This window comes from Protopterus annectens, chromosome 14.part0 (genome assembly GCF_019279795.1).
Source record: "Protopterus annectens isolate FY-2018-M chromosome 14.part0, PAN1.0, whole genome shotgun sequence".
NCBI lineage: Eukaryota > Metazoa > Chordata > Ceratodontiformes > Protopteridae > Protopterus > Protopterus annectens.
This window is the reverse complement of record NC_056748.1, coordinates 791,251,119-791,266,471: the sequence shown is the minus strand read 5'-3', so window position 1 is coordinate 791,266,471 and position 15,353 is coordinate 791,251,119. Positions and strand designations below refer to the sequence as shown.

At 44.1% G+C, this 15,353-nt stretch overlaps 1 protein-coding gene across 2 annotated transcripts in view; it reads left to right on the top strand.

Moving 5' to 3' along the window:
• Positions 1–15,353, top strand: part of SEMA4G (semaphorin 4G) — a 1,755,375-nt gene that overhangs the window by 1,068,097 nt on the left and 671,925 nt on the right. The gene's annotated exons all lie outside the window — the stretch shown is intronic.

The window sequence follows — 15,353 nt, the reverse complement described above, 5'->3', positions numbered from 1 at the left end:
GTGTAGATATGCATACCAACACACTATTGCCTTCTCTACTCCTTAAATATACTAAACTTGCATTCAAGCACCCTATCCAAGTAATGCAGATGAGATTAAACCCCTAACATAGTGGTGACATCCACCCTAATTCAGGCCCCAAAACTAATCCACAGCACCCAAATAAAACATCCCTTCAACATGCTCACATTACTACTAACCCATATACACAGAAAATCAACCCTCTTACTTCTAAATAAGAATCTCAGGAGCATAGTGAACAAAGCATATGAATTTCATGCATTTCTCTCACTCTACTGTCCTAATATAGTAACTGTTACTGAAACCTGGCTTAAGCCTGAGATAGGTGATGATGAAATTCTAACTCAAGGTCAAGGCTACAACATCCAAAGATTGGACAGATTAAACAAATGTGGAGGAGGTATAGCTGTTATGTTCAAAAACACACATAAACTTCTACATCTAGAACCTAACCCTCCTAAATTTAGTAATGTGGAAATGCTACTTACTAGACTTGAAATAACTCCCCCAAAAAAGATAACTATTCTAGCAATTTGCATCCCTCCTGGTAACAGCCCCACCTTGATTGAAGATTTCCTCAGCTGGTCGTCTTTAACATTCTCTCAAGAAACTAGTTATGGGTGATTTTAATACAGACTGGCTTTCCCTCACCTCAGGCAGTCCTACTAATTCCATAAATTGATATAGTTTCTTCCAATGAATTCAATCCCCAAGTAGACTTAAAAAATACTAAAAGCCAGTCACTATTAGACTAGATTTTAACCAATAAACCTTAAGTTGCCTTCCAGTCATGTTGTCTCCCAGATACTATTATTGACCATCTACCCATGTACCTTGTCAGGCAATGTTTACACTCCCCTAAAAATACTACACATAGACAAACTCGCAACAGAAAAAAATTTCTCACCTCAAACATTTGTATCAACCTTACTGCAATGCAACTGGATCCCTCTTATATCACTTCCACTAGATAATGCTAGATCGTATTTTAATAATACGTTTTTAGACATATTCAACAGCCAAGCACCTCCTAGAACCATTAGAATTAAGACAAACTATGCTTCCTGGCTAACTAAGGAAGCTAAGCTATTACTTAAAACCAGAGGTAAAACTTGGGCACACTACCACCAAAAAACAGACCACTCTAGATACTTACCAGCAACTAAGAAATAAAGCCAAGAAACAGATTAAAGACATTAAAAAATCCTATTACATTGTGACACAACATAAATATAAAAACAACCCCCCATAATTTTGGTCTATCATAAATCAACTACTAAAGCCAGGTCAATCCATAACTCAAACAGCTAACACTACAAACAACGTAGACAGTATAGCTAGTTAACTAAATGCATGTTATACTAATTCCATATTAACTTTGACCATCACTAACAACAGCACACCTCTAACCATTCCTAAAGCTCCAAAAAACTCATCCAGTGCCTTCGCCTAGCTCCATTAAGAAATTACTCAACAAACTTAGGCTTACTTCTCTTGCTGGTGATAAATCTACCTTTTGAATATCTCAAGATAGCTTCCAACGCTATCTGCTATCCAATCTCCATTTTGATTAGTCAGTCCATAATTTAACAGTATGTTCCCAAAATCTGGAAAAATAACTTAAATCATACCACTTCATAAAGGAGGGACCAGTACAGAACTTTCAAATTTTAGGCCAATAGCAATTTTATCTCCAATATCAAAAGTCTTAGAAAAATGCATCCATTCCCAGTTCCTTAACTATTTACTATCAAACAACCTTCTGTCTAATTCCCAACATGGCTTCCAACCCCCCACCACAGTACCACGCAGCTCTTCTAGCCTTTACAAATATCATCAACCAATATAGAAATAATGGTTATCTTGTCTCCTCTCCACATTCCTAAACATGTCCAAAGCATTCGATACTGTCTTCCACCAAAAACTACTTTATGAACTCTCATGCCTTAATTTAAGCCATACAGCCCTCACATGGTTCTATAATTATCTGTCTGGCAGACAACAAGCTGTAAAATGGCAACGTGATTTATCCTCTTTGCTGCCTATTTCAATTGGTGTTCCACAAGGATCTGTCTTGTGTTCACTCCTATTTAGCAGCTTCATCAACAAGCTTCACACTGCCACCCACCTAGCTACAGTCTTACAGTATGCAGATGATTTCACTCTCATCTGATGATCTTCGTGTTTCACTCTTGCAGTCATCACCTGTGGGTTATCCCTGCTGTGGTAGCCCTTGGCAGGCCCAAATACTAGAGTCAGTGTTTTTCTGCATCAGCTACTGTCGCTTGCTGACTGACTTCAGGTCGTCAGTGCTTTAAAGCAAGGCAGCCGACGCCATTACATCAGTCTTTCTTGCCGTGGTGCCGGTAACAGAAGCAGTTGGCAAGTGTGCTCGTCAGTCGCTATCAGAGTTTGAATTACAGCTGAAAACATCTAAAGATAAGTACCCTGTTGGGGAGCCTTTTTTCTTGCACTAACAGATGTCCGAAAAAGTTAACAATTGTCTCCCACACTGAGACTTTCATTCATACTACATCACTTGTTTAGGCCCAGACCACGACGTCCCCCATTTCTGGTTCTGTGCCCTCTTTAATGCGAGAACTATTCATCGTAGAGCTCTTATTGTGGACAGGTATTTTAGTTTTCCATCTTTGCATTCCGAAATGGCATCCATCAGCCAACAATCCGTAGACTTTCCAAAAAAAACATAAAGATAGAGACAGAACACACAAGGCTAAGCCTTCTGATGACTCCACTGCTAAGCAGGTAGTCAGTTCTCTGGAATTCAGTGAGGCACCTTTGTAGCCCCTGATGCCCGATCCGATACCTTTGCAGGCCTCTACCGAGACCATTTTGGAGTCTAGTATGCTGCAGAAATCTTCTTCATCTTCTGGGCCTTTGCTTGTCTCTGCCTCATTTAGGTCTGGAGCCGGGATGCAGGCACCAGTTTCAGAGGAGTTTTTTCACACTACCGAATCTAGACAAAAAAAACAACATCTTCTCATATGACTACCGTTTTTCTCAGATCAATGGCTACTCTTAGGCCTAGAAGCAAGGCCACTCTTAGGAAATCTGCCTCTAGCCATCATCTTTGTCCTGCTCTACCACCCCAAGCTCAAATGCTTAAAATGGCAGAGGATCTTGTCTCCCTTATTAGGGGTAGTCAGGCCACAACTTCTAAAAGGAAAAGAGACCCCTCTCATGAAATACTGACAGAACAGGATTCTGAGGAGTCTGATTATTCAAATTTTGAAGAGGAACAGCAACCTCTGATTGCTTATGAGGATTCAGATACGAAGGAATCCTTTCTTTCTACCTCCCCACCAGAGGATCTTTCCTTTGGGGAAACCCTTAACACCCTCGGGGAACATTTCCACTGGGAATCTCAGGACTTCCCTCAGTCTAAGAAAAGACTAAGAGAGTTTCTAGACCTGCCCAGCACAGACCCTTGGCCGTCCCCCTATCTTAGAGGTGGTGGATGATGTTTTCTATGAATCCAGCTTAGCTCCTGATGCCCTCCCACTTGCTCCCAGTAAACCTGACGGGTATTACAGATTACCGGATTCTCACAAATACCAGTACAGACATCCTGCTGCAGACCCAGAGGTCATTACATAGGGCCCAAAAGGAGCTAAGGCTAGTTCTATAAAGAATCCTATTCCTTCTGACAAGTATTCCAGAGCTCTGGATAGATGAGGTAAAAAAGTATACACCTCTGCAACCTTAGCTATCAGAGCACTCAACTGTCAGTTCCACATGTTAAAATATCAACAACACACTTTGGAACTATTAAAGCAAAAGATTTTAACCTTTCCTGACTGTGCCAATTCGAAAGAGTTAGCAGATTTACTGCACTCTACTTGTCAAGTGGCCAAACACTCATTACACTGCGGATATGATGCCCTAGAAGCCTTAAGCAGGGCAGCAGTGTCAGAATCTGTCATTAAGAGACATGCTTGGTTGAAGGAACTACCTCCCCCTGATCATGTCAAATCTAAATTAATTGATGCACCCTTGGATAAGGACCACTTGTTTGGAGTAAAAGCATAAGAGGTGCTTAAAAAGATGGAAGACAAAGCAAAATCTGTGCAAACAGTTAAAGATTTCTTTCAGGTACAACCTCCTAGGTTCAGAAGGAATTTTCCCTCAAAACACTGGTCCTTTCCTGTACCTAACAGGCAGGGGCAAGGGAAGCCCCACAGCGACAGACCACCCAGGCCCCTATCCCAAGGACAGCAGATAACCAAACAGTGGACCACTCCCGCTCCAAAGGTAGTGAGTTCTGAGCCGTCCCTCTATGACAGAAACTCTCAATGACTCCCTCTCCCCCCTCTGCCTTCCTTTCACTCACCAAAAGCTAGGAGAAAGGCTCTCCTTTTGCAAAGAAAATTGGCTTTCTGTAACAAAGGACCAATGGGTCTTAAAGATCATTTTGCAGGGATACAAATTCTCCTTCAACGAACTCTCAGCTCTAAGAGGGTATCCCGACTTGCTTCCAAATCAAGCGGGCCGAGGCATTGAAACGAGTCCAAACTCTCATATCCCAAGGGCCAGTAGAACCTGTCCCCCTCAGTTCAAACAGGCAAAGGCTTTTATTCCAGACTATTCCTTGTTCCAGAAAAGCGGGCATCCTGGATCTATCCATTTTGAACACCTCTCTGGTGGTCCCCAAATTCAAAATGCTAACTTTGCAGCAGCTGCTGTCTATGCTGACATAAAATGCCTGGTTAGTTGCCCTAGATCTAAAAGATGCCTACCTCCACATCCCCATAACAGGAGTCCTGCAGGAAATTCCTTCGCTTCAGAGCAGGCTCACAACAGTTTCAGTTCTCTGCACTACCCTTTGGCTTATGTACTGCTCCCAGGGTATTCAACAAATGTTTAGCCCCAGCCGTAGCCTTTTGCAGACAGAAAAATGTACAGATTTACCCTTATCTGGACGACTGCCTCATTCAGGCAGAGTGCAAAGAAAAGCTACTCAAGGACTTTCTCTTTGTCAAAACCCTCCTAACCTTAGGGTACACCATCAATGAGAAGAAATCAAAGCCAACACCCTCCAGGAAGATCATTTTCTTGGGAGCATTGCTGGACACAGCATCCCAAATGACCTTCCTATCCCCAGAAAAGCAGAGCTTCTTGCCTCTCTACTTTACCCAGCTGGCTTCCAGAAGTCACCTCACTGCGAGGAAGTTCCTGCAAGCCATGGGGTACAGGGCATCTTGCGTCCTTCTAATTTCCCCTGGCCAGGCTTCACATGAGAAAACTTCAATGGTACTGAAAGAACCTTTGGTGTCAGCATGCTCAACCTCTAGAGACCTCTCTCTCTCTCTGTTCCCCTGTATAAGGGTCGAGTTTCTCTTGTGGGCAGGGTTCTGTGCCCTGAACAAGGGTCTTCCCTTCCCCCTTCGCCCAGCCGGGCAGACCATTACTACCAACACCTCAGACATTGCTTGGGGTGCTCACCTAGAAGGCAGGTGCACCCAAGGTCTTTGGGATGCCTAGCACCTTCCCTTACACATCATCCAGAAGGAAATGATGGCAGTACAAAAGGCTCTGACATCCTTCAAACCCCATCTCAGGCCAGGGGTTCTCCTTATCAAAACAGACAACACCACAGTAATGTGGTACATCAACGAACAAGGAGGGACCCAGTCTTACCCTCTGTGCAGGCTAGCCATGAACCTCTGTCTGACAGCCTCTTCCATGGGATTACACCTAATAGCCCAATACCTACCAGGGATCAACAACACCCTGGTAGACCACTTAAGCAGAAACTTACTGGACCCCCATGAATGGCAGCTCCACAAAACAATCATTTTGCAAATCACTCAGGAGTGGGGGACTCCGGAGGTGGATCTCTTTGCTTCACATCTCAACCATCAGCTGAAATAATTCTGTACCAGGGAGTATCACCTTCTAGCGTGGAAGGTGGTTGCCCTGACCTTCCCCTGGAACACCCTCTTTGTGTACACATTCCCTCTAAGGCCTCTTATTCCCAAGGTACTGATCAAAATAAGGGAGGAGAGACCAAGGGCCATCCTCATTGCTCCAGATTGGCCCAGACAACATTGGTACCCCTTACTGTACAGCCTGACATTACAGCCTCCCAGGCAGCTTCCCCTGATCTCAGACCTCTTGACTCAGGTGAGAGGGGAAATGCTGCACCCAGACTTGCAGACTGTCAAACTATCAGCATGGCTAATACTCTAAAGGCAAACAAGGGGCCCCTGTTAAGCAAACAGTCCTAGACTTTATCACAGAGGCCAGAAGGCCCAGCACCAGAAAGTCTTACTCAGGAAAATGGAAAAGATTCTGCTTCTGGAGCTGGTCCAGAGGGGGCAGTACCTCACAACCTTCCATCCCTCTTATCCTGGACTACCTAGCGGAGTCACTTAATAGTGGCCTCTCCTTCTGTTCTATTAAAATCCACACCTCAGCCATTTCAGCTCATTTTGATACAGAGCAGCCCCTGTTCTCTCATCCTTTGATTAAACAATTCCTCAGAGGGGGTTTCGATATCAGACCTCCAAGAAGGCTACACACGCCAGCCTGGGACTTGAATTATGTTTTGGAAAAACTAACCTTACACCCTTCGAACCTGCTGCTTCAGCAGAACTAAGATACCTCTCCTGGAAGACTGCTTTTCTCCTAGCTATCACCTCAGCCAGAAGGGTTTCAGAACTTCAGGTACTGATTGCCATTGAGCCCTTCATCATGTTCCATGCAGACAGGATCTTCCTGAGGATTAATCCCTCCTTTATCTCCAAGGTGGTAACTAATGTGACTCTCAACCAGGCCATACGTCTACCCACCTTCTTTCCTAACCCTCAAAACAAGGGGGAAATACTTTTGCACTCACTAGACATGCACAGACAGCTCAGATAGTATCTGGACCATACTAAAGCCTTCAAGAAGACAGGCCAACTTCTTGTCAGCTTTGCCCCAGGGGCAGAAGGGAAACCCATTTCCAAACAAACCATTTCTAAATGGATATCACACTGTATCCATTTCTGCTACAGATTACATGGGACCCCCCCCCCAGTCTGTTCAAATCCATTCCACTAGGGCAGCCTTCATTTCCACAGCATTCCCAGGGACATCCTACAAGCTGCCACCTGGACTTCTGTCCATACCTTTACCACGCATTACCACCTACTTGTATTTTCTAAGGGTAGGGCAGGGTTTGCCTTTGCAGTTCTGCAGGGCATGCTGACCCATGCCTAGGTCTCTTACTAAGCCTACCACCCCTCTCCTCAGCTTTGGAAATCCTCCTACAGGTGATGACTGCAACAGTGAAACGCAAAGAACATAGTACTGTTGTGTACACTTACCATAAATGTAGATGTTCGAGTGTATTCACTGTTGCAGTCCTGGTTTCCCTCCCTCCCTCCTTCCCCCTTATATCTTATTTCTTTAGGGAGACATAAGCTTCTTACGGTGGCTTTTAGCCACCAGGACCATTTTACCATATTTCCTTGGGCTTTTTAGTGGTTAGGGCAAGAAAAACTGATGTAATGGTGTCGACTGGCTTGCTTTATAGCACTGACGAACCAACGTCAGTCAGCAAGTGACAGCAGCTGATGTAGAAAAACATTGACTCTGGTATTCGGGCCAGCCGAGGGCTACCACAGCAGGGATAACCCACAGGTGATGACTGCAGCAGTGAATACACTTGAACATCTACATTTATGATAAGTGTACACAACTGTACTTTCTACTCCCCTCACTCTTTAAACTCCTAGAAATAACCTAGCTTTCATTCACAGCAGTTGAGTCATGCCTCTCAGACTCTCAGTTAATTCTCAATGCCAAAAAAACTAAACTCAATTTTTTTTCTAGTAATAAAATCCCAGACCTGCATTTCCCTTTTCAGATATATTCTTCTAACAATTTCAAGACCGAACCTGTACTGCCCACTAAGCTACTTGGGGTTAGAATCGATAATAACATGATATTTGAAACACTTGCCTCTAATTATAAAAAAAATCCATATTAAACTAGGATCACGTTATAGAATTAAACCTTTCTTTACCGACTTCACAAGACTCAGCTACACATTACTCTTTATGCCTGTCCTATTTTTACCAGCCTGAAGAAAGCAGATCTAACAAAAGTAGATGCTTGTTAAAATAAGATTGCAAGATTTGCTTCCAAGTCATCATATAGATCCCATCACTGCACTGTTTTATGTCAACTAAATTGGCTTGAGTTACCTAATTACCTAACTTTCACCCAACTTATAATGGCCCTTGACATAATATATCAGTCTGACAAGTGTCCAGCACTCTGTAGTCTACTTCAGCAGTAATCTAAGAGAAGACACCTAAGATCTTCAGACAAACGTTTATTACAAGTCACAAAAGCTAATAATCACTATGGAGATGCTCTCTTGTCTAATCGAATCTCCATGATTTGGAGTTTAACCCCTCAGTACATCTTAACCACTACCAATCCATCTCAGTTTAAATTACATCTGAAGTCCCATTTGTCAAATTCTTGGCAGTGTTCCTAACTCCTGGCTGATTATCATTTTCCTATTGTTTAACTTCTGGTTGCTATTCAGCTGTATTAGTTTTTCTCATGTGTACTTTGTCTGTCTTTCTCTGCAGATTTTTTTCTTTCTACTTGATATATGTTTAACTTATCTCACCAGAAGTTTTTTTTATCTTACTTTCTCTTTCTAGAAACTCTGTCCAGATTTTTCACTCAGTCTAAATACTTCATTGCTCCCAAACTACTCACCAACAGCTTGTATAGTGCATTACTTATTGGTATTTGTTGATGTAGTCACATCTGCCTTTATTCATGGTTAGATAATATTTTACACATGAAACGCTTGTTTATTCCTACTATTTTAAGTGCTAGTTATGCTTTTTTATGTATGTTTTTTATGTATAACATTATATATGTGTTATGTATACATTTCAATTAAATGTCATCCATTCTAGTTGCTCAGAGAATTTTCAACTATCTTTATAACTGCAGTTTAAGTACCTCCGAGTGTGAACGTTAATGAAGCACTAGCCAGCCTGTACCAGTTGGCCAGGACCAACTTGAACAAAGGTGTGAGAGTAGCAAAATGTAAATACAGTCTAAAAATACAGACACCTCACTGACCAGAAAGATCCCAGGCGGCTGTGGAGAGGGATCCAAAACATCACAAAATATAAGCCATCATCCACACAATGTGATGGTAACTCAGGCTTTTTTAAACAAGCTAAACATCTACTTCAGTAGATTCGAGGAATCAAATAGAACCTGACCAAACTGAATACCCACCAGTGCAGATGCCACATCACTGTGCTTCAACTTGAAAGAGGTACACAGGAACCTACGTAGGGTACGCCTGGGCAAAGCAGCTGGTCCGGATATGATCCCAAGGAGGCTGCTTAAAAACTGTGCTGATCAGCTGGCTGCAGTCTTCACAGACATTTTCAATATATCTCTCGGACAGGAAAAAGTGCCCAAATGCTTTAAGACCAACATCATCCCTCTGCCCAAGAAACTGTCTCCAGCATCATTAAATGTGTATCGGCCAATTGCACTTACCTCAGTAGTGATGAAGTGTTTTGAAAAAATGGTCAAGGATCACATAACATACTGCCTACCTGCTACACTTGATCCTTTACAATTTGCGTACAGGACCAATCATTCTACTGCAGATGCCATAGCCTTAACACTTCACACCTTGGACCACCTGGAAAATGAGGACTGTTACGTATGCATGCTGTTCACAGACTTCAGCTCTGCCTTCAATGCAGTAATTTCACAAGAACTTCTGTCTAAGCTGAGTAATCTAGTCATAGAAAACAAAATATGTAAATGGATCCTCAACTTCCTGACTGAAAGGCCACAAATAGTTTGAGCAGGAAACATCACTCAAACAGCATCACCCTAAACACCAGGGTCCCACAAGGTTGTATACTCAGTCCATTTCTTATCACAGTGATAACACATGACTGCACAGCTATGCATCAGTCAAACAGAATCGTCAAAATTTGCAGATGACACCACAGTAATTGGCCTTATAAAGAAGGAACACAAGGGGGCGTACAGGGAGGAGGTGAACCAACTCATTCATTGGTGCACTTACAACTACTTAGCACAAAATTTTGGGAAAACCAAGGAAATTATCATCGATTTTTAGGAAGGAGAATAAGCTACACACCCCTGTCATCATCAGTGTTGCCGCAGTGGAGAGTTATTGGCACCAAATTCCTAGGGGTACATGTCTTGAAAGACTTAAGTTGGGCCACATACACTTCCTACCTTAAGAGAGCTCAACAATGCCTCCACTTCCTTAGGTGACTTCATAGAGCTAACCTTCCCCCACAGGTCCTACGTACCTTTTACAGAGCCAAGATTGAGAGCGTACTGACAAACAACATCATTGTCTGATATAGAAATTGCTGTCAAGCTGATTGGAAGGCACTAGATAAGATTTTTAAACAGGCCACAAAAATCATTGGCTCCAACCTTGAATCCCTACAGGGCATGTATTCAAACAGATGCTTTGGCAGAGTCTGAAAATTATTGAGAGTTATACACCATCCGGCTTATGAACTGTTCAAACTCTTGCCAACAGGTAAGCGCTACAGAAGCATTAGATGCAAGACATCCAGATTCCACTAACAGCTTCTCACACGCTATCAGACTGCTGAACAACAGACCCATAGCCTAACCCAATAAATGGGTAAAATATTATTTATGTGCAGTATGTTATTGTTATTTACATTACTCTCTGTATAGCTCATCATGTTCATCGTGCATACAGCTGCAGTCATTACAGATGGGATTATCCTGCCGTCAGGTGGGTCCTCGGTCGGCCGAATTCCAAAGTCTAGGTCCGGTGTCGGTTGTCATCGCTTCTTCCCTGACGACAGTGCGGCAGGGGTATAAAAGAGGCAGCCGACGCCATCTTCTTCAGGCTTTCTTGCCGCGCGGTGCCCGAAGCAGAAGCAGTTCGCAAGTGCCGGTCGGCCAGCTCCTGAGATTTATGAAAATATTTCAGCCGAAGTCTTCTTGAAAGCTAAGTACCTCGTTGGGGAAACTTTTCTTGCCTCAGACCATTGTCAGACAGAGTTAATAATTGCATTTCATGTGGGAAGCAAATACCGCATAAGGATTTCCACTCTTTCTGTATACCTTGCTTAGGCCCAGACCATGATGTCTCGGCCTGCCGTTTTTGTGCTAGATTCAACAAGCGCACTATTAAGCACCGGGCGGAGTTCGCCCTTCACTATTTTGGTAAAACAATTAATTATATTATGTCGTCGGATACTCCGACTCCAGTTTTGAGTAAAAGACACAAAGATAAGGACCGACACACGAGGTCCGCACCGACTATTGACACCACGCTAAGACCGACTACCGGTTCTCAGCGAGGCGCCTACGCAGCCCCTGAATACCGATGACACTACATTACCGGTGTCTTCAGTACCCGAGGTCGCAGGCTCCTCGGTCCCCATTCCTACTACAGATACCGACGCCACTCTTGGCAGGGAAACTCAGAGTTTAGACAGGCCTGCAATTTCTCAAGGTGTCTTCAGGCCTTCCTCCTTCTCTATTAAAGCTTTCACAAAATCTAAAGCAGCCATGAAAACCAAAAAACAGGGACCTCAGACCCCCTCTCAAGGCCCCATGCCTAAAAAACAGATGCTCAAAATGGCTGAGGATTTGATTACTCTTATCAGGGGTTCTCAACCCCCCCTCGGACAAAAGGCCCAGATTAGAGGAAGACTACCCTTCCTCGGATCAAGCCTCTTTTACCTCTGAACATTCTGAGGACCAGGACTATGCCTATTCTCCGTTTGAAGACTCTGATGCAGAGGAGTCTATTCCCTCGGTCTCCCCCCCCCCCCGAGGGCTACTCTTTTGGGGAAACCCTACATAGATTGAGGGAACACTTTCACTGGGAAGTCCAAGATTACTCAGATTCCAAGAAAAGGCTCAGGGATTTTCTCTTGCTCCCCCAGCATAGGCCCCTGGCTATCCCTCCTGTTTTAGATATATTGGATGATGTGTACACAGAAGCCAGCCTTAATCCAGATTCTTCACCTCCAGCTCCTGTTAAACCAGACCGGTATTACCGGGTTCCTGATTCACACCAGTTCCTATACAAAAGCCATACTGCTGACCCAGAAACTATTTCACAGTGTCCCAAGGGAATTAAGGCCTCTACTGCTAAAAACCCATTACCTTGAGAGAGAGATTCCAGAGCTTTAGAAAGGTGGGGGAAAAATACCTCGGCCACTTTAACCATGAGGGCATTAAACTGTCAGTTCCATATGTTAAAGTATCAACAGTTTTTGATGTCCTTCATGGATGCATCTGCAGTCATAACAACTGGGTTGTCCTGTCGTCAGGCAGCCCTTCAGTCGGCCGGATTCCAAAGTCCGGGTCCGGCTTCGGCTGATGTCGCACTTCACCCGACGTCATCTCTGTTGGTCTTCGGGTATAAAGGCATCAGCCGACGCCATTTTCCTCAGTCTTTCTTGCCGTGTGGCGCCCGAAGCAGAAGCTGTTCGCAAGTGCCGGTCGGTCGGATCCAGAGATTACTTCTACCGAATACTACTTCGAAGACTTCTAAAGCTAAGTACCCCGTTGGGGACTCTTTCTTGCCTCAGCCGATGTCAGAAAAAGTTAATAATTGTTTAACCTGTGGGAAACAAATACCTCATAAAGATTTCCACTCTTATTGTCTGCCTTGTCTAGGCCCAGCCCACGACGTAGCAGCCTGTTCGGCCTGTGCTTCCTTCAACCGACGAACGCTTAGGCGTCGGTCGGAGTTTGCTGAACAGTTTTTCGGTTCTGATTTTGCGTACATTATGCCGTCGGATCCTCCGACTTCCCAATCTGCCAAAAAACGCAAAGATAAAGACCGACACTCGCGGTCCGCGGTTTCGGCTGAAACCATGGTTAAGCAAACCGCGAGTGTCTCGGTTTCGGCCGAAACCGAGAAAACTGATCAAAGTACAGCTGAATCTATCTCTACAACTGAGGCCCCTGCTACCATTCTTGAATCGGCCTCAGAAATTATACCCACTACGGTGGTTGCCACTGACTTATCAGACACCATTCCCTTGGATGTCTCTACCCCAGCACGTGGTGCTGCTAGGCCTCCAGCAGCCATGTCCATTAAGGCCTTCGCCAGGGCTAAAGCAGCCAAGACTACTAAAACAGTGCCTGTTAAACCCCTACAACCAGGCCCTCCTCTAGTTCTCAAATGCTTACTCTGGCAGAAGATTTAATTTCATTAATTAGAGGATCTCAATCTCACCCAGACAGGGCCTCTCAGCCCCCAGAGAAGAGACCTAGGGCAGAGCCCCCTGAGCCAGTGTCATCTGATGATTTAGCCGATGAATCAGACATAACTGACCAGCCAGAGGCTCCTTTCTCCAATTTTGAAGACTCTGATGCTGAAGAATCCATTCCAGCTGCTTCCCCACCAGAAGAATTTTCCTTTGGGGAAACCTTACATGCCATGCGAGAGCAGTTCCAATGGCAGCAACAGGATTTTCAGACTCCAGAAAAAGACTTAGGACTTTTCTGCACCTTCCACAACACAGGCCCTTAGCTATACCTCCTGTTCTCTCTGTGGTGGATGATGCTTTCAATGATGTCTGCTCCGCTCCAGATTCTTTACCTCCAGCCCCTGCCAAACCAGACAGATTTTACAGGGTGCCAGACACTCATCACCACCTTTACAAGGCCCCTCTTGCAGACCCGAAACTATATCCCAGGGTCCCAAGGCAGTAGCGCGACCATAGCTAAAACCCTATTCCTTCTGAAAGGGAAGCAAGGTCATTAGACAGATGGGGCAAAAGGTCTACACTTCAGCTACTCTCTCAGCTAGAGCTTTAAACTGTCAGTTTCACATGATACAATACCAAGAGTTTATGCTTGATCAGTTAACTAAAAAGCTAACCACTGATGAATCTCTTGATAAGACATATGTATTAGAAATGGTAAATAACATACAACAGGTTAGTAACCATTCCTTAAAATGTGGCTATGATGCACTGGAGGCTTCATTTAGATCAGCCATGACTGGCACAGTGATAAGAAGGCATGCATGGCTAAAGGAGCAAGCTTTACCGGATCATGTTAAAGCAAAGTTACTAGATGCTCCTATGGATAAGACAAGTTTGTTTGGTACACCTGCACAGCAGGTTATGAAGAAAATGGAAGAAAAGGCAAAATCCGTTCAAACGGTTAAAGATTTCATGCAGGTTCAACCCCCAAGGTTTAGCAGGAACTGGCCTGCCAAAAATTGGTCCTTTCCTGACTCCACAAGATCTCAAAGGGGCAGAAACAGACGTTCCAGAGGCAGAAACCAATCCAGAGGAGGTGCCTACAGAGGACGACAGTGGCAAGGTAACAACAGAGGCACAGACACAACCACTGCCACTACATCAGCACAACCACAGTGACTTAACCCTAAATCCGCCTACCAGGGAACAAATAGCAGCTCCTCTAGGCGGAAAGTTAACCTTATTTTCAAAAAACTGGCACTATATAACAAAAGACAAGTGGATTTTACAAACCATAGATCAAGGATACCGGTTCCACTTCCACACTTTACCAATCAAAAGAGGAATGCCAAATCTACCTCCAAATCAAAAAACAGAGGCTCTACAACAGATAATGCAGTTAGCAAACATGAGAGCTGTGGAAAAAGTGCCAACTGCAGAGCAAGGAAAGGGGTTCTACTCAAGACTATTCCTAGTTCCAAGAAAGGAAAAAAGTTGGAGACCAATTCTCGACCTGTCCGCCTTAAATACATACATCATTGTCCCAAAATTCAAAATGCTGACCCTACAGCAACTTCTTCCCATGCTGGGCAAGGAGTGTTGGCTGGTAACTCTAGATCTCAAGGAGGCATACCTGCACGTCCCCATTCAACCAATCTGCAGAAGATACCTCAGATTTCTTGCAGGATCAGAGCACTATCAATTCTCAGCATTGCCCTTTGGCTTATCTACTGCGCCCAGAATATTCACAAAATGCCTGGCATCAGTAATTGCACATTGCAGACTACAGGGAACACAAATTTACCCATACCTGGACGACTGCCTGCTACAAGGGGACAACAAAAGCAAGCTGACAACAGATTTACAAAGGGTCATTTACTTGCTACAAGCACTGGGATACACAGTCAATCTACAAAAGTCAAGGCTGATACCATCCCAAACAAGGACATTCTTGGGCGCGGAATTGGACACAGTAAAACAAATGGCATTCCTAACTGCAGAAAAACAAAAAGAACTCCCTCTTTACTTCTTGGCACTAACAAAGCTGAACAAGTTAACAGCAAGAAAAGTACTGCAGGC